We start from the raw sequence: 21114 nt of genomic DNA, 5'->3' as shown, positions 1-21114 counted from the left end.
GGAGATATACCTATGTCCTAGACCTGGAAGGGACTTTGAAAGGTCATTGAGTCCAGTCCCCTGCCTTCACTAGGCAGGACCAACTACTGATTTTTGTCCCAGGTCCCTAGGTGGCCCCCTCAAGGACTGAACTCACAACCTTGGGTTTAGCAGACCAATGCTCAAACCACTGAGCTATCCCTCCCCCCAAACAGAAGTTTCAAACCGTAGCCTGGCCAGTCATGAAACTGGTTTTCAAAGCTTCTCTGATGCATAGTGCACCCTGCTGTGTTCTTCTAACTGCCCTGGTGTCTGGCTGCGCGTAATCAGCAGCCAGGCAATTTGGCTCAACCTCCCACCCTGCCATAAACATCTCCCCCTTACTCTCACAGATATTGTGGAGCACACAGCAAGCAGTAATAACAATGGGAATATTGGTTTCGTTGAGGTCTAACTGAGTCAGTAAACTGCGCCAGCGAGCTTTTAAACATCCAAAGGCACATTCTACCACTATTATGCACTTGCTCAGCCTATAGTTGAACTGCTCCTTACTACCATCCATGCTTCATGAGCCATGGAAGCAAGGGGTAGGCTGGGGTAGGTGCGACCGCACGGTGCTGCTGACTGGGTGAGCAGCCTGAGGCAGAAGTCTCCAGCTGGCATGATATTCCAGGCTGGACTGAATCTCCATTAGATGAAACTTAAAGAAGAGAATGGCGTCATTCCCATTTTTGTCCAGGCACCCCTGACTGACCTCATCGAGGCTGGCCATAAGCACCCATGTCTGCCCAGGCACCCCCCGACAACCTAACCAAGGTCAGCCAGGAGCACCCACAGAACGACGATGGTTAGCAGTCATATTGCACTGTCTGCCATTCACAAGGCCATGGTATGTCGTCTGCACAGGTAACCCAGGAAAAAAGGCAAGAAACAATTTTTTGCCTTTGCTTTCACGGAGGGAGGAAGGAAGGGAGGCCTTACGACAGGTACCCAGAACCACCCACAACAATGTTTTTGCCCCATCAGGCATTGGGAGCTCAACCCAGAATTCTAATGGGCTGCGGAGACTGCAGGAACTATGGGATAGCTACCACAGTGTAATGCTCCAAAAGTCGACGCTAGCCTTGGTACTGTGGACACACACTGCCGAGTTAATGCGGTTAGTGGGGACACACGCAATCAACTGTATCAAATTGATTTATAAAAAAACAACTTCTATTAAATCAACCTAATTTCACAGTGTAGTCATACCCAAAGATGGCTTCCAACATAAGCTGTAGCAGCCTCCTGGGCTACTCTAACTTAAAACAGCTTCCCCACAGATGCTAGTGGTGTGCACTATATCCCAGGAGCTGGAAGCACAGAAAACTTTGGGTATTTCCTCTCTTGCTCCCACACACATGCCCCTATGCCAGGACTTCTGGAGGTAGGGCATCAGTGCCATATGCCCTGGCCCTGTCCTGATTCCTGGGGACTGCTCTGCCCAAAGCCTCCAAGACTGTGAAAGAGGCAGGATTGGCGATTTACATTCTTTACAAATTATGGAAGTGTTAATGAATTATCAATTTGTTCCACAATCTCATCTCTAGTGTAAGTGGGCACAATTCCCACTGGAGTTGTGTACTTTTATGCCTTAGCTGAAATTAGCCCTATATATGCCACAGACTTTTCCCCCTAAACCAAGGCATTCCCAGTGCTGGATCCCACCCTAGGGAACATCCTGCAGGAAGAGTGTGGAATGAACCATAATCTGCCCATATTCAGTCTTTTGAAACTCACATTTTGTCTGAAGTCTACCTGAAAATACACCTGCGATGCTATTGCATGTGCTGAACTTCTGCTGCCTCTCTGCCAATACAATGAAACACATCTCCTAGCCATTCCTCTTTGCTGTTGCTGCTACAGTGCACTACACACCTACTGAAGGGTACAAATATGGGTACAAATAAGAAACCATTCTTAGACCTGTTTTATCTGCCGCCTCTTGTCATGCTGCCTGAACCCTCATGCACCTGCCTATCATCATTCATATTTTACCTCTATTACGGCCACCATACATTTTCCTGAATGCAAATGAAATATTCTCAAATATTTTCCTAATACAAGTACCTCTGAAATACAAGATTCCCAAATATTTCTGATATTATAAGTGTTTGCTTACAGATATCTTCCAAATCAGCCTCTTTGTGTTCTTTTTTCATACACAAGGATAAAAATAATGTAAAGAGAAGAAGAAAATCTATGTGGAAAGAGAAGAGAGGTGTGAAGATATGAGAAAAGGAAGTTGTAATTGCTTGGGTCCATATTCTGTGAGGTTCAGAGCATCATGTAAGATTGGCCCTTTTTCTAGGGCAAAATGGTCCCTATATGTTATCAAATAATCCATTATTATTTGGTGACAGTTATATTACACTCACCATTTCACTGGACAGTCTCTAAGGAAAAGGATAAATGGACACAAATCAGATATTAGGAATGGCAATATACAAAAACCTGTAGGAGAACACTTCAACCTCCCTGGCCACACAATAGCAGATCTTAAGGTGGCCATTCTGCAGCAAAAAAACTTCAGGACCAGACTTCAAAGAGAAACTGCTGAGCTTCAGTTCATCTGCAAATTTGACACCATCAGCTCAGGATTAAACAAAGACTGTGAATGGCTTGCCAACTACAGAACCAGTTTCTCCTCCCTTGGTTTTCACACCTCAACTGCTAGAACAGGGCCTCATCCTCCCTGATTGAACTAATCTTGTTATCTCTAGCTTGCTTCTTGCTTGCATATATATACCTGCCCCTGGAATTTTCCACTACTTGCATCCGATGAAGTGGGTATTCACCCATGGAAGCTCATGCTGCAAAATGTCTGTTAGTCTATAAGGTGCCACAGGATTCTTTGCTGCTTTCACCATTTCAGTTACATATGTAGTCCAATCCTTCTATATTTTCGTTAAGAATTATACTTCAGTGATCATGTCATGCTTCCCTCAAGCCCTCCGAGCATCTTTCTAGAGTGTTCAAACCCTGTTACACTGGACACTCATGATATTCAGAGTTTTGCTGTGTCCAGAGGAGCTGTACACCCAAGCTTACCAGTTCCACCTCAGATCACCTCTCCACTTGACACACAGAACTTAGATACATTTATAGTGAAATCAAATAACGTTTTATTTAGCGAAACAGAGATTCAAGTGATAGCGAGTAGAAGTATTGGAAGCAAATAATTACACATAAAATACAATCATCAAATACATTCTAGAACCTAGACTTACTTAACTAAATACTTTCATGTCTTATAGACCAAAGCTCACTCAAAGTCCTTCCAGAATTTTACAGCCAGGATTGGCTGTGATCTTCAGTTCATGAGACAAGTCACACTGTCAGCTTGCCTCCTCCATGAAATATCCAGGGTATCTGTTTGCACACCCAGATCTGTCAGAACAATCCATTGTCCTTTTTCATAAGCAGAATGCCCCCTGCTAGTTGTCTTTTCCAATATACTACTTGTATGTAGCTTTTGCAATCTTTCAATCAGCATTTGGCTCAGTATGCAAATTAGCATACATTGTGAGGCGCACAATGACCAGCCAAGGTGATAAGCATATGTTACCATACCCCCTGTCTGAAAGGAGTCTGTCCGGGACATATCACTTCCTGGTTATGTGTTCAGTATAAACACATAACTCCTTAAATATTATCCATACATATATTTTGCAATGATTATAATGACTATTGGCTCTCAGCAGAGAGCTCACATGCCACCCTTTAGTGAATTATTATGCATATTTCTGATACAGAGGATCCCTGTAATCTTTGTGTGCACCCTGTACCCTATAGGGTCTATAGGGTACTTTCTTTGGCTATTTTCCAAAATCTAGATGTATGTAATAGGCATAGTTCTGGCGGCAGTGATCTTTCTTCTGCTTTGGCCTATTTTTTCCTGGTATTCAGTCTTTATTTTTCCTGTCCTTAATGTGAATATATTTAAAGATTGCTCAGCAGACAGCAAAAAACATAGCAACTATATGCGCTGGTTGATTTCACACCATTATATTTTTTTCAGCAAAAGTATGTGTGTCTCCCATCTGTGTTTTTCCATTTCATTGTGCAGTATTTTCACCTGCAGGACACAGAGCACTGCCAGCATTTCAGAATCTGACCTTCCTGATGCAGCAGGAAGGTTGTTTAAGCTGGCAAAGCGAAAATTACAAAAACAAAACAAAATTGCATTTCAGGATCTATATTGGAAGATACAGATTTAACTGATATTTTACAATCAGGCTGGAAAGGTAGGTTCTAACAAATGAATCTTCAACAATTACCTGGTTTAAGGCTCCCTAGCATATGAAGCAAAAACATTTATTTTCTTTAAACTACCGGTGTTATCACTAATTATTAAAGATGGTTCATTTTGTTTTACTTCAACTTTTCTTCACATAGTTCATCTCCTTTTGATTCTTCTTTCTGCAATGAAATCAAATTATTTTACTGGTAACACAGCAGTATAATCATCTTGAAATCACTTTATAAAGACAGAGGAAAAATCAGGTGGACAAAGAAAGAAAGAATTGCTGTTCACATTAGTGCTGTCATCAATTAACTTCTAGTCCTCATGAATGTGTTTATAATTGCATCACAAAATTATATATGCACATTGTGATGTTGTGAAAGGTTTCCCCAGAGTTTGAAAGGTGCTCTTTAAATAAATGTATTCATTTTAACTTCTTTTGAGGTTGTAAATTGGATACGCTATTAAATTTTATTTACTACCTGTTGAGAAGCATGAAATAAAAATAAATTCTCACTACCATGCTACATTGTTTTTTGTCACAGTGTATATTTTTATTATAAACAAATGAGACTGTACAACCTCTTCTGCAGGTTTTAGACTGAGGATGCATCATCCCAACACAGGTACTCAAATACATGTAGTACTGCAGAAGTCCAGAGAGAGTTTGAAATTATTCCAACTGGAATATCCTAAAAAGGGGCAGCACAATATGAATTTAATCCATTAACTCAATGTTTCTTGATGCTTTCTATAGTAGAACCATATGATTTTTTTTTATTTCCATTAGGTAACATTGTAGTAAGAATCTGGTCCAATATTTGGAAAATGGTCTGCGAAATCACAACAGTAATAGTTGCGTGCTTAAAATCTGCATTTGCATGCATCCAGGTAATTGTGTGTCTAGGTACTTATTTGTGCGTGCTAGATTGAACTTCAATCACCTCTCTCTCATCCATGCCCCAATCTCTCCCAAACATAAAACTAGACTTTCAGCGTACCAGTTAGATCTGTGAGATAGAGAAATAGACTTGGGTGTCATCAGCAAACTGAAACACTGCAGCTTGTGCCTCCTCACTAACCGTCTTACTGGCCCTATATATGCACGGAATAGGAAAGAAGACAAGATGGGACCCTATGGAACATAGCATGACAGCACCCCCCTTACGGTGGAGAAACTAAGGAATGCCCCATGAGGAATGACCAACAAGAAATGAATGCAGCTGCCCATGAAAAGCATCCATTCTTGTTGGGTTTTACAGGTGAAGTAAGGGCTTGTCTACACAGGAAAGTTGGTGAATAGCAAGCCAAGTTGTGAACTTACAGTGCACTAACTTGTGTGGACTCTCTTGCTGCTTGCTAAAAGTGCCCTCGAGAAGTTTAACGTAGTACACTTCAAAGTGTATTAAGCTATAGTGCACAAAGGAACCTTTAGCACACAGTAATGGTGTCCACATGGGACGCTGTAAATTCTCACCCTAGTTTGGAGCACACTAACTTCCCGTGTAGACAAGCCCAGACAAACAGCACCTCCATGATCAATACTGTCAAAGGCAGATACTATATCTAACAGTCCAGCCTGGATATCTGCAGCAAAATCCTGACACTCATTCAAGTCTATGGCAAAATTCATTTTGATTTCAATGAAGCCACAATTGCACCCTGATGTACATCCATTGCCAGGATGGAAAACTTCTACCAGTGCACTCTATGGGACATGCCCACGTCTGTAGCCAAGATGACAAAGGCCAAGGAGATACTTAGTTTTCTCACTTCATAAGAGAAATTTTAATTTAAAATTATCTAGCCAACATGAATAAGGGAGCTTGCCATTTACTTCAATGGATACAGAATCAGGCCCACAATCCACAAGAGGATCAGGCATAATTTGAGACTTCGGCACTTTCATTTCATTCACTTTTCTCCATGTGAACTTTTCACTTTCATCCTCCAGTTGTTGTTTCTTTTTGTTTTAAACATTTCCTTCTATATCAGGGGTTCTCAAACTGGGGGTCAGGACCCCTCAGTGGGTCGCAAGGTTATTACATGGGGGGGTCGCAAGCTGTCAGCTTCCACCCCAAGCCCTTCTTTGCCTCCAGCATTTATAATGGTGTTAAATATATAAAAAAAAGTGTTTTTAATTTATAAGGGGGGTCGCACTCAGAGGCTCGCTATGTGAAAGGAGTCACCAGTTCAAAAGTTTGAGAACCACTGTTCTAAATGATCATTGTAAATTAGGTAACACAATATAAATCATAGACAAACCACATGGTAGATTTTTAAATTGTTGCAAACAGGTAATTATAGGTCATGCAATTGCTGATGGTTGTTTTTAATTGAATGGACTAGTCAAAGCATTGGCCATAACGGGCAACGAAATAAATAATAATGATACTTTGCATGTGTATAGAGCTTTACATCTGCAAAATGCTATTCCAACTAGTTAATTAATGGAACAGTGCTTTTAATTCCAGTTCTGTGCTAAAGGCCAGAATGATAAAAGTCTGTCAATCTACAGATTATACTCTCCATAGTTATAGTTACCAGATTATAGTTTTTGCATCAGTTTTGTATCAGAAATGGTACCAAGGAAAATTAGGAGAAAATCGGCATAACCATAAATCATGTTTTCAGATAATAAACATGTCTGAGGAAACTAATATTCATGAAGCAAGAGCACTGAGCTATAGTCACATTGGAGCTTACAATTTTGATGGAAGACATGAGGAAAATACCCAGAGCATAAATCACCAGAGCATAAATCACCACCTTGTTAACCATTTAAAAGGCTCCTAGTCTATTTGGACACATCCTTCCCACAAGCCTCACCAGTTTTAGTCGGTGCCAAACCTTACCCTCATTTAAATTAAAAGGGTAAGATCAAGATTGTGCTTGTTATTCTTGCCTCAGAAACTTCTATAAACTTATCCCCCTTTATGATCTTTAATACAGAGACATATTTTCTTCCCTAAAGCTAATCAAAGCTAGAGCTATTAAGGAGATAGTGCAGGGGTAGGCAACCTATGGCACGCGTGCTGAAGGAGGCATGCGAGCTGATTTTCAGTGGCACTCATACTGCCCAGGTCCTGGCCACCGGTCCGGGGGGCTCTGCATTTTAATTTAATTTTAAATGAAGCTTCTTAAACATTTTAAAAACCTTATTTACTTTACAGACAATAATAGTTTAGTTATATATTACAGACTTATAGAAAGAGACCTTCTAAAAACATTAACATGTATTACTGGCATGCGAAACCTTAAATTAGAGTGAATAAATGAAGACTCGACACAGCACTTCTGAAACGTTGCCGACCCCTGAGATAGTGCCACAGTAGTAAAGGGACTGCTGTGTCATCACTAAATTATAATTAATAAAATAATGTGAGTTATTGAACTATGGGCTATATACAACAATTGTTCCTCACACAGAACTACTGTGGAAGTCAATGGGAGTCTGGGGTACAGACTGACAGCCATATGTGAAATAGTGTTATTAACTTCTTATCATTATACTAACAAAGACAATAATAGCAAAACTAAGGGTCTGACTTACCAGTACACTCCAGCTGCTTTGCACTGCTCTGGAGACACAAAGCAGCCATTAAACTGGGGCTTAACTAGAAGCCAAGGTAATGCATAGATTTATAGATTCTAAGATCAGAAAAGACCACTGTGATCATCTAGTCTGACCTCTTGCACACACTGGCCATAGAATTTCACCAAGTGATTCCTGCATCATTCCCATTTTGGTTGTTTTGCATCTGAGTGCCACATAGAAGCCCCATTGTCTATGTGAATCAACATCACACACCCCTTCCACTCATATTTTATTTACTCATATTGTATACAGATGTACCTTGCCAGCAATTGCAAATTCTTGTCATGTAGGAGACCCCATTCAAGTTCAAGTCTAGCTTAAAATATTGATGCCAAAATTAGAAGCTGTTTTATATAACATTTTGCCATTCTATAGCACCCAATGATTGGAAAACGCTATACAAAGGGTATATACATATCATTATCCCTGTAATACGAATGGGAAAACTGAGGCATATAACTGTGGCAGGACTTGCTTCACAACACACAGGTTGAGAGAGTTAGACACAGAAATGGAATCTACAGTGCTTGATTCTCAGGCCCATCTTCAATCCACTAGACCACAGACTCATATGCTTTGCCAGTTTAAAACCAGACAGCGGTTGTATTCAGTATCTCCCACTCGGCAGAGCTTGGGGGTTCAATGAGAAAAATAATTTTGGCTTTTTCCTAGTTCTAATATTTTTTTTTAAATGTTATTGAAAATTAATTAAAACAAACATGCTGGGGCCTGATTAGATAAAAACAAGCAAGATTTATTTAAAAACCAAACCAAAACCCCAAGTGTCTAGCAAGTGTTTTTATGGTACAACTAAATATTCAAAAATTGCAAGTAAAAGTATAAGATTTAGGGCAATTGAAAATTGACCCATCATAATTATCAAAACACTTCTACTCAATATTTTTCTGCTGACAAATTCTGCACAAATCTTGAGAGCAATAATCTTCAATGTTTTTAATTTATGTTGTGGTTGTCTGTGGTTACCTATTGGGCCTCCAAATTTACCCAGGAAAGTCTCAGCTAAAATTTAACATCAGTTTTTACTTCAGCTCATTTTACCCAACTGCCCAGCTAGAATAAAGATGTGAAGGAGTGAGACGATTAATCCATGCTTAATGGAGTGTGAATAAGTATTTGTAGCAATAAGGTTAGGGCTGCATTCTTTTCTCTACATTCTTTACATAGATGTACATTTTGGCAAACTCCTTTTATATCAATGGTGTTATCCAAAATTTCCAATAGTATAAGTGAGGGCAGCATTTGGTCCTTAATGCTTAGATACTTTGGAAATGCATACACTTGAAGTACCTAAAATTAAATGATAGATCTAAAAGTAGGTATTTTATTCTATTACTTCTAAATCTAAAGTTCATTGAAGCCAGTGAGAAGACTCCATTGACTTCCATGGACTTTGGATCATGCCCTTAGATCTCACGGAAGAAATATTAGCTCAATAGACTGTTTTGATACCAACCATAGAAGACACCTTGCTCAATGTCTTTCTACCTTTAATTGTATTTATCACATTTTAAAGATGGCATAATAGGCCCTTCTAGTCACAGGACTTCATTTGAAAAATGTTGCTATCATCACATAGAACATCCACTGACAAAAGATTTATTTATAAACAGTAGAATGTGGTTTGCTTGCTTAGAGAGATATTGAATGCATAATTATTCTGATGTTATTACTGTTATATGGTAAATCTCTTGTAGAAAAATATTCATATATATAAGGGGATAAAACAGGTATCCAAAAATGATTTTGTTATAAAAACACTCACTAAAGGGAACAAAGACACAAGTAAACAAGCAGTCTCTCTTGCTGTAACCACATGGCTTGTTAAAAAACCATAAGAATTCACAAGCAGAGAAAAAAAAAGTCATTTTTGAGAGTTTGTTCTTTAATAAATGTAATGCAAGGTGATTGTGTGCATCTTTTATGTACTGAAGTATTTTACAAGCAACATTAAAATATTTAAAAAGATTAAAGGAGAAGAGTTAAAAGGGGTATGAGGTGACATGGCTAGGTGTGAGGAACATTCACTCCCACTTTATGTGGAGAGCAGTAACTGAGCTATTGAAATAGAGAAGGAACATTTTGGAGGATTGAGGAGGCAGCCTATGTCAACTCTGAAGTCTACAATCCCACACATCTACCATTCAACTTTTCTGATGTGACTTGATTCCACAAAATGGAGACCTTGTGTAGAGGCCAGACTTAAACAAGGACCAAGGCCTAGACAGCAGGTGAGCAGAATCTGAGGATTTATCACTGAGGCTTCATTATGAGGCAGTACCTTTTCTCCCTAAAGCCTTTCCCTCCCACCCCCCATGAACACAACTTTTGGTTTTCAAGGCTCATCATCATTGCTTGAAAAAGCAACTCTGAGAAACAATAATGCCAAATTAAGGACAGGAACCAGGCCTCTGTAGAATATAATCTTCCTACACACATTGGCTAATAATAAAAATGATGCTTGGCCTTAAACACTGAGCCATACATGATTAGATTAAAATTAGATGTGTTATTTTCACAGATTTAAACCTTCATTCAAAGCTCACTGAAGTTGACGGGAGTCTTTTTGTGGACTTCAATGGACTTTGAATCAGGTCCAGAGAAGCAAAATGGACTTTCATTCCAATGTTTAATGTACTACTCTAACTGGCCTTCCTATTATCTGACTCAAAAGAGAAGAGAATAATTTTTATTTCAGGTCAAGAATCATTCCTACAGCCCTGCAGTCTCTGAAAATACAGAACTTTTTTCTTTAATCCACAAACATTTTAAATCTAAACACACAATCCCAGTGCATCTAGTATAAATCTACAGAAAAAGAAACCTAGAGCCTCAACAATTGTTTTCCAGATGGTTTAAACAAAAGAGAATAGCACAACAAACATTTCTTTGACCTGTACTATGAACATACACATCTGAAGTCTGGAAGGTATGCTAATAGAATATTCCATGTAGCTTTCAAGTAGAAAGAGCTCTCTTCTGACCTCAGGATTTTTACATTTTCCCATTATGTAGATTGACTGTTGTGATAGGCTAAGGTGACTGATGATAACTGGGTCTCAAGGTGGGAATGAATCTGATTGTCTGTGAATTGGTAGAGAAATGAATACTCAAAGCAATTGTCAGTTACATTATTGGCATTGCATTAACTGCAAATCAAATAAAGCTTTGAAGCAGCTAATAATTTTCAGAATGGTCATTGAATGACAACATTGGCAAAACTGAAATGATAAAGAGACAAAAAAAAGAGATAGAAAAATAAAAAAAAAGGCCTGGATATTGTGTTTCTGATGAGTATCATTTTGATTGTCTAGTTCTAAGAAAAGATGAAATGAAATGATCTCTGTGGCAGTGAAAAAAATTGTCACACAGCTGCAAACTGCAATGGAGAGGGTCCATTTTCCTAAGGAGCTCAGTTCCCTTTGGAACTGCATTGTAAGCATACCTATTTTAAAGGTACTATATTTCATAGGGGGGTGAGTGGCAAATGCTACAGTTTGTTATCATATGGCAGTCAATGGGATTTAGGCCTCCACATGCTTTCATCCTTTTGAAAAATTAGACTTAAGTTCCTAAATCAGTTAGGAATGCTGCACACACAACACCTAGGCCTAAGTGACTTGCTCAGAGTCACATGAGACATCTGTGGGAGAACCAGGAACAGAACCTAGGTCCCCTAAATGCCACTCTAGTGACTTAAGCACAGGACCATACAGATGTAATTACCATGGCATACAGCAGAGTGGTCAAAGAAGCATTGCTAGTAATTCCTCTAAAATGTCCCAAGAAGTGAGAGAACCCTGGATGCCAGGCCTTGCTTAAGCCTGACTGAATTTCTATAATTATCTCTAGACATGGGAGGGAAAACCTCTCACTCTGATTCTCTGAGAGGAGTTCTGAGAGCAATCCAACTTCTTCTTTGAGTGGGGAGACAAAAAAGATGTGTGTTTTTAGACAGAAGATTTTTTTTGCTTCCTGAAGCAAAGGAAATAAGGAAGGGACCTGGTAGATAGCTTCATCTTTTGACCCAGAATTATGCAGGATCACTGGAAGTGGCGTGGGCCAAGGGACTTACTGGCTGCCACTTCCAGAGCCCCCATTGGCCTGCAGCAGCGAACCGCGGCCAGTGGGAGCCACGATCGGCTGGACCTGCAGACGGGGCAGGTAAACAAACAGGCCCGGCCCGCCATGGGCTGTCCCTACACAAGCGGCGATCTCAGTTTGAGAAACACTGGGTTAGATCATCGGGCTCAATGGGTAGTGATCAATGGCTCCATGTCTAGTTGGCAGCCGGTATCAAATGGAGTGCCCTAAGGGTCAGTCCTGGGGCCGGTTTTGTTCAATATCTTCATTAATCATCTGCAGGATGGCATGGACTGCACCCTCAGCAAGTTTGCAGATGACACTAAACTGGGAGGAGTGGTAGATACACTGGAGGGTAAGGATAGGATACAGAGGGTCCTAGACAAATTGGAGGATTGGGCCAAAAGAAATCTGATGAGGTTCAACAAGGACAAGTGCAGAGTCCTGCACTTAGGACGCAAGAATCCCATGCACTGCTACAGACTAGGGACCAAGTGGCTAGGCAGCAGTTCTACAGAAAAGGAGCTAGGGGTTACAGTAGACGAGAAGCTGGATATGAGTCAACAGTGTGCCCTTGTTGCCAAGAAGGCTAACGGCATTTTGGGCTGTATAAGTAGGAGCATTGCCAGCAGATCGAGGGACGTGATCGTTCCCCTCTATTCAGCATTGGTGACACCTCATCTGGAGTATTGTGTCCAGTTTTGGGCCCCACACTACAAGAACGATGTGGAAAAATTGGAAAGAGTCCATCGGAGAGCAACAAAAATGATTAGGGGGCTGGAGCACATTACTTATGAGGAGAGGCTGAGGATTATTTAGTCTGCAGAAGAGAAGAATGAGGAGGGATTTAATAGCTGCTTTCAATTACCTGAAAAGGGGTTCCAAAGAGGATGGATCTAGACTGTTCTCAGTGGTACCAGATGACAGAACAAGGTCTCAAGTTGCAGTGAGGGAGGTTTAGGTTGGATATTAGGAAAAACTTTTTCACTAGGAGGGGGCTGAAGCACTGGAATGGGTTACCTAGGGAGGTGGTGGAATCTCCTTCCTTAGAGGTTTTTAAGGTCAGGCTTGACAAAGCCCTGGCTGGGATGATTTAGCAGGGCCACCCAGAGGATTCAGGGGGCCTGGGGTCTTTGGCGGTGGGGGGTCCCTGAGGTCTCTGAGGTCCCTTCTAACCCTGATATTCTATGATTCTATGATCCTACCTCATTTTTTTCTGGCTTTGCCCTGTATTTCATATAGTGGTAAATTTTAATGGAAAACCCACTATTAAAAAGGCTATTTAAAGAACTTTATGGGACCAATTAAATTAATGAAAGCAAAAACAAATGTTTAAGTTTACCAAATGCATACGGAAATTAGTTTTCCTCACATACTATGGAAATGAAAACAGGGCACTGACAACCAGCCTCTCTTTAGGTTCAGTATTTCCACCATGAAATAGCCCTTCCACCTACTCTTGAGCAAGCTAGTAGAATTCAAGCCAAATGCTTATTAGAAATAAAATTATTGATTTAAAAAAAGCAATGAGCTATTGTAATTTCAGCTGAAAGCCTGTGTTGTTTTAAGATGAATCCATTCAGCAGAGCATAAATTTTGCTGGTGAAAATTGCTAGAACCACTGACATATCTCCTAAATAGGGGACAGTGTTTACCACTACAATGTGCAATTTAATGGTAATAACAGCGATGAATTACTGTGCACTAGAATATCTTCCAAGTCTTGTATCTTTCATCACACACCTTTTTGTGCTCAGTAATCCCTAAACTTACATAATGCAGAGAAAATGGCATTCAAAGTGATCTTTATGAACGTTTTTTGTGTTTCATAGCTTGAAGATAAGAGCTTCTGTCTGCTGTGGAAAGTCTCTGTCAACAGAATCTGTTTGATCAAAGCATCCTTTGTCAGTTATTAGTAGGAGAGAAAATCCACTAAATTGTGATTCTCTGTTATCTGTAGCATTTCCAGCTTGCAGCTTTTGCAATTTTCATGCTTTCCAAATTGTAACAAAAGTTTAACATTTCAAATGTGTTTTCGGCATGCATCTGGAGGAGCATCCAGGAAAATGTTTATTTTGTTTCTTTTCTTTGGAGAATAATTGAGGATTTTTCTCCTGAGACATGTTCTTGCCCTGGCTTGTACAATTCTCCATCATTCCTGGACTCCTAACTTATATTTTTATGAGTCATTAACCATTACAGTTGAATGAGTCCCAGCTTAACCTCTGTGTTGAACTAAGCCACTGTCATATGTAGGATAATGGCCAATCCATGGTAAGAAAATGGAAAGTAAAACACTTTTTCATTGTATAAGGAAATAGCTCCAGCAGATGTAAATTGGAAGATACAACAGTAAGATATGAAATAAACCTGAATTCTCCTTCTGTCTCCTTAATCCAATATAAATTGAGTTTCCAGTATCTTTTCTCTGATCTTCCCCAACCTATAAATTCTTCATGGTTTTTAAAATCAAAATATATTATTTCCCCCTTTGCTGATTCCAATATTTTAAAACAATTGAATCACTCGAATGACTGACTTCCACCACTATGCCTCATTAGATAATTGAGTTAAACTGATTCAGAATAAAGTGAAACACTTTATTTCACAATGATTGGTTTGGATCAACATTTGCCTTTTTTCTCTCTCTTCATCTCAGGTTTTCTCTGTCTAATGTTCACAAAGTTCTTTCATTAACTTCAGCAAGGCAGGCAATGAAGACAAGTGTGGATCAGCTGTAGCTTTACAGAACACAGTGTCAAAACTCCCTTGAGCAAAATTCCTTCTCCTATATAATACAATTAAAGCTGTTAAAACATGCCAATTATTTTTCATGGAAAATGTTTTAAAAATGTCTTTTTAAAAAACTTTTCACACAAAAATTCAGCCATTTTTCAATGAACTGAAAAACAACAATAACCAAACAAGAAACAAACTGAAAAAGGTTAGTTTTCAAAAAACTGTTCTTGATATAAGAAAGTTGGATTTTGGTAACAAGTCTTGGATTTTGAAAATCAAAATCCCACTTTTTTTTTTTTAAATACAGAAAATGTTCTAGTCTTTACTTTCCAGCTTCTCATCAAAGAACTGGAAAATATCTAACAGCAAATTCCTTTACTAATAAGTTGAGATATATTCATTCAATATCTGTGATTGCAATAACATTTTCTTTGACTCAATTTTATTAACGAAGCAGTAAAGTAAAATAAAATTGGCTTGAATTAAGATAAAAATAAAATCTTTCCCTCTCCTTTGGCCTTCACTATTTCCCTCAGCATCAGAACATTTTAAAGCACATAAAGCTTCTGCCCAACCAGCTAACTATTCCAATGACTTTCCCTGGAGAATGGATATTGGTTCATTCAATTGTTGCTGTTGGGAAATTGCTGTTTATAATTTATTTTAAATATGAATATTTATTTCATGACTAATGCAAATTTCAAAAGACAAAAAAAAAATTCAAACTCAGATGCTTTAGCATCCTGTTTCTTTAAAATGCTTCCTGAGCTCCTGTTCTGTGGATGAATACTATTGAATATGAATGATTTGCTGTCAAAAAGACAACACCCTTTCTGTAGGAATTTTAAAGGGTCAGCACTGTATATGTTTCATTAAAGATTACAGACAAAAAGCAATTTTAATCAGTTGTGCACTTTGCACATTGTGATCTTGCACCCTCAAAATGGTGATCATTTTACAAAATTTGGGGAGGCTGGGAAATAGTTTGCACTGAAGCACTTAAAGAATCAAAAAAGGAACTTTTGCCTGATATTTGCCCATACATATATTTTAACCTGAAGTACAAGGAGTCAGAGCTTCATTCTGCTCTGAATTACACCTGTGTAAATGAGCACTTACTTCACTGACGTCACAGTAATACAAAACTGGTTACAGGGATTTCAGAATCAGGCCCAGGGTGCATTTCTTGTGTTTTGTTTCCACCTCTGCCATTAGATGGCTTTTATAATATTTGCCCTTATGTAGACACTTTACAAATAAAGGTCAAAATCACGCTGCGCTTACTCCATTTTTAATCACTCTTTACACCGACAACGTCTCTTTGACTTTAGTGAGACGTTCCCTTGAGTATGGACTTCAGGATCTGGCCGGGTATTTATTTATGTCTTACAACACACCTACAACATTGGTGGTAAATAATATCATTACCTCGAAAGCTGACTTTGTGTGTATACTTTGATAGTCTAAGAGTTCCATGTGTATATTTGAGGAATCTTCTTTCCCACACACCATTACAGATCAACAAAGGGAAGGCCAGCTTTCCTTCAAGCAGGCCAGCAATGGGAGAGGTACTTTCTGGGTTGGCCTATAGCTGGGAGTGTGACAACCTAGACAGACAAAGAGAAGCAGCTAAGGGCCCACACTGCAATCCTGTTTCCTAAAATGGCTGAGCACACTGTACCTTACCCTGCAGCCAAATGTCTGTGCTGCTGCTAAGGTGTAGAGGTAACAGTAAGTATGAGGTAGGTGGAAAGCAGGAGGAGGAAAATATTGCTGCTGCAGATGAGCAGATGATAGCCCACATGGCAATTTCTTGTTTTTTTGAGGCCACCCTTGTTCATCATTTTGGTAGTCTAGGTGTGGGCCATAGTTAAGTGGCAGCCTGGCTTACAGCAGAGGTAGCACATCCTTCAAGAGTACCAAGAATTTTTAGTTAATCAGTAGGAGACAGCTACACCCACCATTGTACATCAGAGGAGTCATTGTTGGCCCCTTATCTTGAATATTATGTCCTGCAATTGGTGATGCTTGTAGATAGAATGAATGCCTGTGGGGTGGAGGGTCACTTCCTGTGGCTCCACGGTTAGGACAGTTTCTGCCACTGCAAGCTTCTCTCGTGCTTCCTGTAGCAACTTCTCCTCTCCCACCTAGGAGGCAAGTAATATATACACATATATATGTACCGTTGGACATTGGTAAAATAATCTGGAAGCTCAATCATTGCTCCTTCTTGGCCGGTACTTCTCCTCTTACAGATCCACTGGACTGACATGGTATTATGCTAGTGTATATCAGTGTATTTCTTTTCCAAGTGAATCCTCTTCTCTTGATTCTGCCACAGTTACCTCATCATTATCAGAATCAGATACTGTGGGGACAACATGCTGCCCATCGTCTGACCTCAAAAAGTGCTCCTGAGTCCATGGCTGTCTGCTTCTTTCTGTCAAATTAGCCATAACTTTCACTGCAACAGCAATCTGTGGTCTGCTGCAGGCAAAGTTGCTGGGTTGAAAGGTGCCCAGCAAAGACAAAGCTGCTGGAAGCCAGTGCCCTCATGTTTGGCTTTGGCCCATTTTATATGTGTGCCTATTTTGAAGTCACATCTCCCTCTTGCAACCACTGCTATTATTGTTGCTGCTACTGTCCTCCTCCATTGTGTGCACATGCTTCATTTGAACAGAACAGACTTCAGAGGGCAGTTTCCCTTAGGACATGATACACTGAATGTAATGCAAGCAGGAGAAATATGAAATATGAAACCAATGATGACAAAATAAATTCCTGTCAGATCGAAGTTAGAGGGGCAGTTGCCCTTAGGACAAGGATACACACTTGCAAAATGGTGTACTTTAACAACGTGATGTAAAATAAAAAAAAAATAAAGTGCGCAGCAAATAACTGTCAAAGCCAGTGAAATCCAGTCTGTAGTTTGATCATGGGAAAAAAAGAGACTCTGGTCAGATCCCTATTTAATCAGGATGAATTAAAGCATAATAAATCATGATAATTAAAAATTCACAGCACACAGAGAGTATTTTACATTTTTGAAGAGCTCTGCAAGCATTAACTGTTTAAATTTGGAAGGATAGCAAACCTTATATCACAATGACTGAGGTCTGATGGATGGCCCAGCAGAAAGGAGTCCACAAGGAGGTGGCTGTGTTCAGGACAAGGACACAGTCATACACCCGGATAGTATATTTTGTTTATGAGCTGATAAATAATAGTCAATTGTGTAGCAAATACGTTTCAAAGGTTGAGGCAATATGGCCTTTATTTATATTACTCTAAGGCAGGCCTCACATAGGCGAGGATAGAATGCCTGTAATAATGACTCAGGAAGGAACACATACAGAGAGTATACCAAGTAAATGTGAAGAAATGGTATGTGAGTAGGTCACCACCACTCTGACACACAGTCCACACATGTAGTGTAGCCTCAAAACTCACCCACTCCCTGGGGTTTGATTTTATTAACAAATGGATGAACAGTAAAACAAATCAATTCCTAGAATATTTCCTCAAGTCCTACCTCAAGGTTGTGGAGTCCACACTTTAGGTCCTCTCTGCCTCAGATCCACCATTCCTCTGCCAGGGCAGCCAGCTCTGAAGTCTGCTGCCATCCATTTTATTCCTCCCAGCTGCAGGGAGGAACTTGGTGTTGATAACAGGTGTAGTGAGGTGCAGGCAGTTTCCACCTCATCTCCAGGTCAGTCCATTAACTCCTTCCTGGCCTGTTCCAGTGTGGGAGCTTAAGACAGGAATGCCTCTGGTATTCATCAAAATATAGAGGGGACAGAAAATGGTTTCCTAATGTTGCTTTGAAGAATACAATTCATATGTAATGGCTGTTTTATGTTCATCTGACTCAGACCAGATAATTAGGAGGTGTGGGGGGTGGGGAAGGAAGAGTGAGGTGAGGAAGAGACTTTTTTCCAGCAATAAATCTGTGAACTGAATCAAAAGCAGGTAGTTAAAAGCTTGTACAGCTCTAATCTTTACAAAGTGGCTTTTACTCCATTCAGGGCATAGCTACCAAAAAAAGATTTAATCTGAATTAATATAGAAAAGTGTTCATTTCAATGTTTTCTGTCTGCTGAAAACTGTACCAGGAAAAATGGCTGTATTATATCAAAATGGCATTTGCTTAAGAAAGCCTCATGTCTTTAAAAAAAGAGGAAAAACGCTGTCAATATTATTTCGAACCTAAATATATTTTTCAACAGATATGAAATATATTTCTAGTCCCTTGAGTCTGATCACAGCAGAATCTTACTGGATACTCCAGATAGATGAATTTCTCCATAAACATGCCAGTGTTTGTATGAACAGTGAAAATATTCAGACATTGAAACCTCTCTCTTTCTCTCTCTCACGCATACACACACACACACACACACACACACACTGATTGGAGTTAAAATTAATAAACTTTCTCATTTCCATCAGCCTTACTAACAAAATCACTGAGGTAAATCAATTATTGGGCTCACTCCTGAAATCTTTACTCCAGAGATTAGTCCTGTGAAAATCAACAGGATAATTTGCATAAAAAGTCTTGTGTTGAGTAAAGGCTGCAGATTGGATCCCATTGTCTCTTCCTAAGACCCCAAATGTAAAATTGCAAATGTCTAGGTCTGCAATCTAAATGTTAAAACATGCAAAATTGCATTCCATAGTCATGTGCTGTCTATGGACTAGAATGCATTCTTGTCCCTGAAATTTAAGAAATGGGGTGTGGATAAACATGGGTTATTGCTGCAGATCATGGCCTGAATTCATCTGTAAACTGTACATTCATGTGAAGGCGAGAACAGGGTCTGGAGCACCCACCATGGCAACCAGAATCTGGCTGGGAAGCAGGTAGGAACCTCCAGCTCCAGATGCAGAGTGCCCACCACACTCTCCCTCTTATTCTTGACACCCAAACCTCCCCCCTCCAAGCAAAATTCCATCACCTCTGTTTCTGAACCTATGGTTGTCCCCAATGTGAGGTGGTAACATATGGCCAAACGTGCTAAGCAGACACAAACCTCTGCCAGAAAAATGACACCCTGTCTTACTCCAAGGTGTAAAATGGCTGATCTAATAAGTCAATGCTTGGCAGCTGGTCACTTAAGGGAGGCATTACCAGACACCATTTATGGCATAAACGTGTCACTAGCAACCCAACTCATCCCTTTGAAAAGCCATCATGGGTGCATTTTTCAGGCCAACCTTCCCACCACAGCCCTATTGACAGGAACAAATGCAATTAGTTTGTGCCCCATTTGACTCTCTTTTGAAAACAAGTCAGATGGTGAAAACATCATTTGTGCCTGTTATTACAGATGTAAAAGCCCATTTGGTGCTGGATATCCTTTGAAAATGTAGCCTTAGTGGTTTGTTAGCCCACATTAAAATCCTTCTAGGCTTACATGTCTAAGTATAGGCAGCTTAATTCTCCAAATCAATATACAAGGGGAAAAAAAGTCAGCTGGTGTTTGACAACAAGATAATACAAGTTGTATGATTTCTTCCAGCCCGCTCAATTATTACAAAGGCTGGGGATTATTTAACACACTTAAGAGTTGTTAATTTTCATAGCAGTAGCTTGCAGACAACCTAAATTAAAACAGACTGCTGCTGTGCTGTTACTTTGGATAATCTCTCAGATAGGTGCTCTGCATTTCTAGACAAGTTCGTTGAACGCAAATCAATAGAACCGGAGAACTTACATGTAAAACTATTGCCAAATAGATGTAACAATTTATTAAGTCATGCCATGCTAATGCTGTATTCTTTTCCTAATGGCACGTGACCTTGTGTTATGTTATATATTATATAGCAAATATTATGCTATATGTAGCACGTGACATCATGATATGCTGCACTGTGGGAATTTACAGCAATATGACATCAAAAGTATGATTTGGTGCTTTTTTTTTTTTTACTGTGCAAGATTTATAATGAAGCATATTTAATTTTCAATTTGGTGAGTGCTATCCCCAGCATCAACTCAAACAAAATTAGGGTACAGAAGACAGGCATATTGTAAAATAGCCATACAGGACTACTGTTTGCATCACATCTGACCTCTTACCTGATTTAGACCTGCTCGATATGGTGCCTCTGTGCATTTGTGTTTGGGAAGACTGCAATTAACTGCTCCTCCCTTTCCTGATCTGCTGATAATCTTGATTATCATTAGCTGAACATCAAAGGGGATAGCCTATTAATTATTAGTAATTTGTGCGTCTGTGGGGGAGTGGGGAGGAGCTGTTGTAATGTTTTTCCTTTAATATTAGAGTCCAGCAGGGTCCATTTATTGTAAAATAAGTTTAACATGATCTTAACAGCTCAGTAAGATACAGTAAAAGTGTGCGGAAATGGAGGCTGTTAGATTTCTAGATGAAATGACTGCTGTTGGCAT

At 39.6% G+C, this 21114-nt stretch overlaps 1 long non-coding RNA gene across 3 annotated transcripts; it reads right to left on the bottom strand.

Annotated features, from left to right (window-relative positions):
• Positions 1–4307: 4307 nt before the first annotated feature.
• Positions 4308–20862, bottom strand: LOC123365367. Of its 3 annotated transcripts, none has more exons than XR_006577544.1 (4): positions 20785–20862; positions 18235–18471; positions 16131–16849; positions 4308–4440 (listed from the first exon to the last, which is right to left on the bottom strand). It is a non-coding gene; the product is annotated as an uncharacterized LOC123365367 (long non-coding RNA). The 3 variants fall into 3 exon arrangements; XR_006577543.1 differs by having other exon boundaries at positions 16664–16849; XR_006577542.1 differs by lacking the exon at positions 4308–4440 and having other exon boundaries at positions 15879–16849.
• Positions 20863–21114: the final 252 nt, after the last annotated feature.

This window comes from Mauremys mutica, chromosome 2 (assembly GCF_020497125.1).
Source record: "Mauremys mutica isolate MM-2020 ecotype Southern chromosome 2, ASM2049712v1, whole genome shotgun sequence".
In the NCBI taxonomy this organism is placed as follows: domain Eukaryota; kingdom Metazoa; phylum Chordata; order Testudines; family Geoemydidae; genus Mauremys; species Mauremys mutica.
Note: the sequence above shows the minus strand (reverse complement) of the source record. Positions and strands in the feature narration are given on the sequence as shown.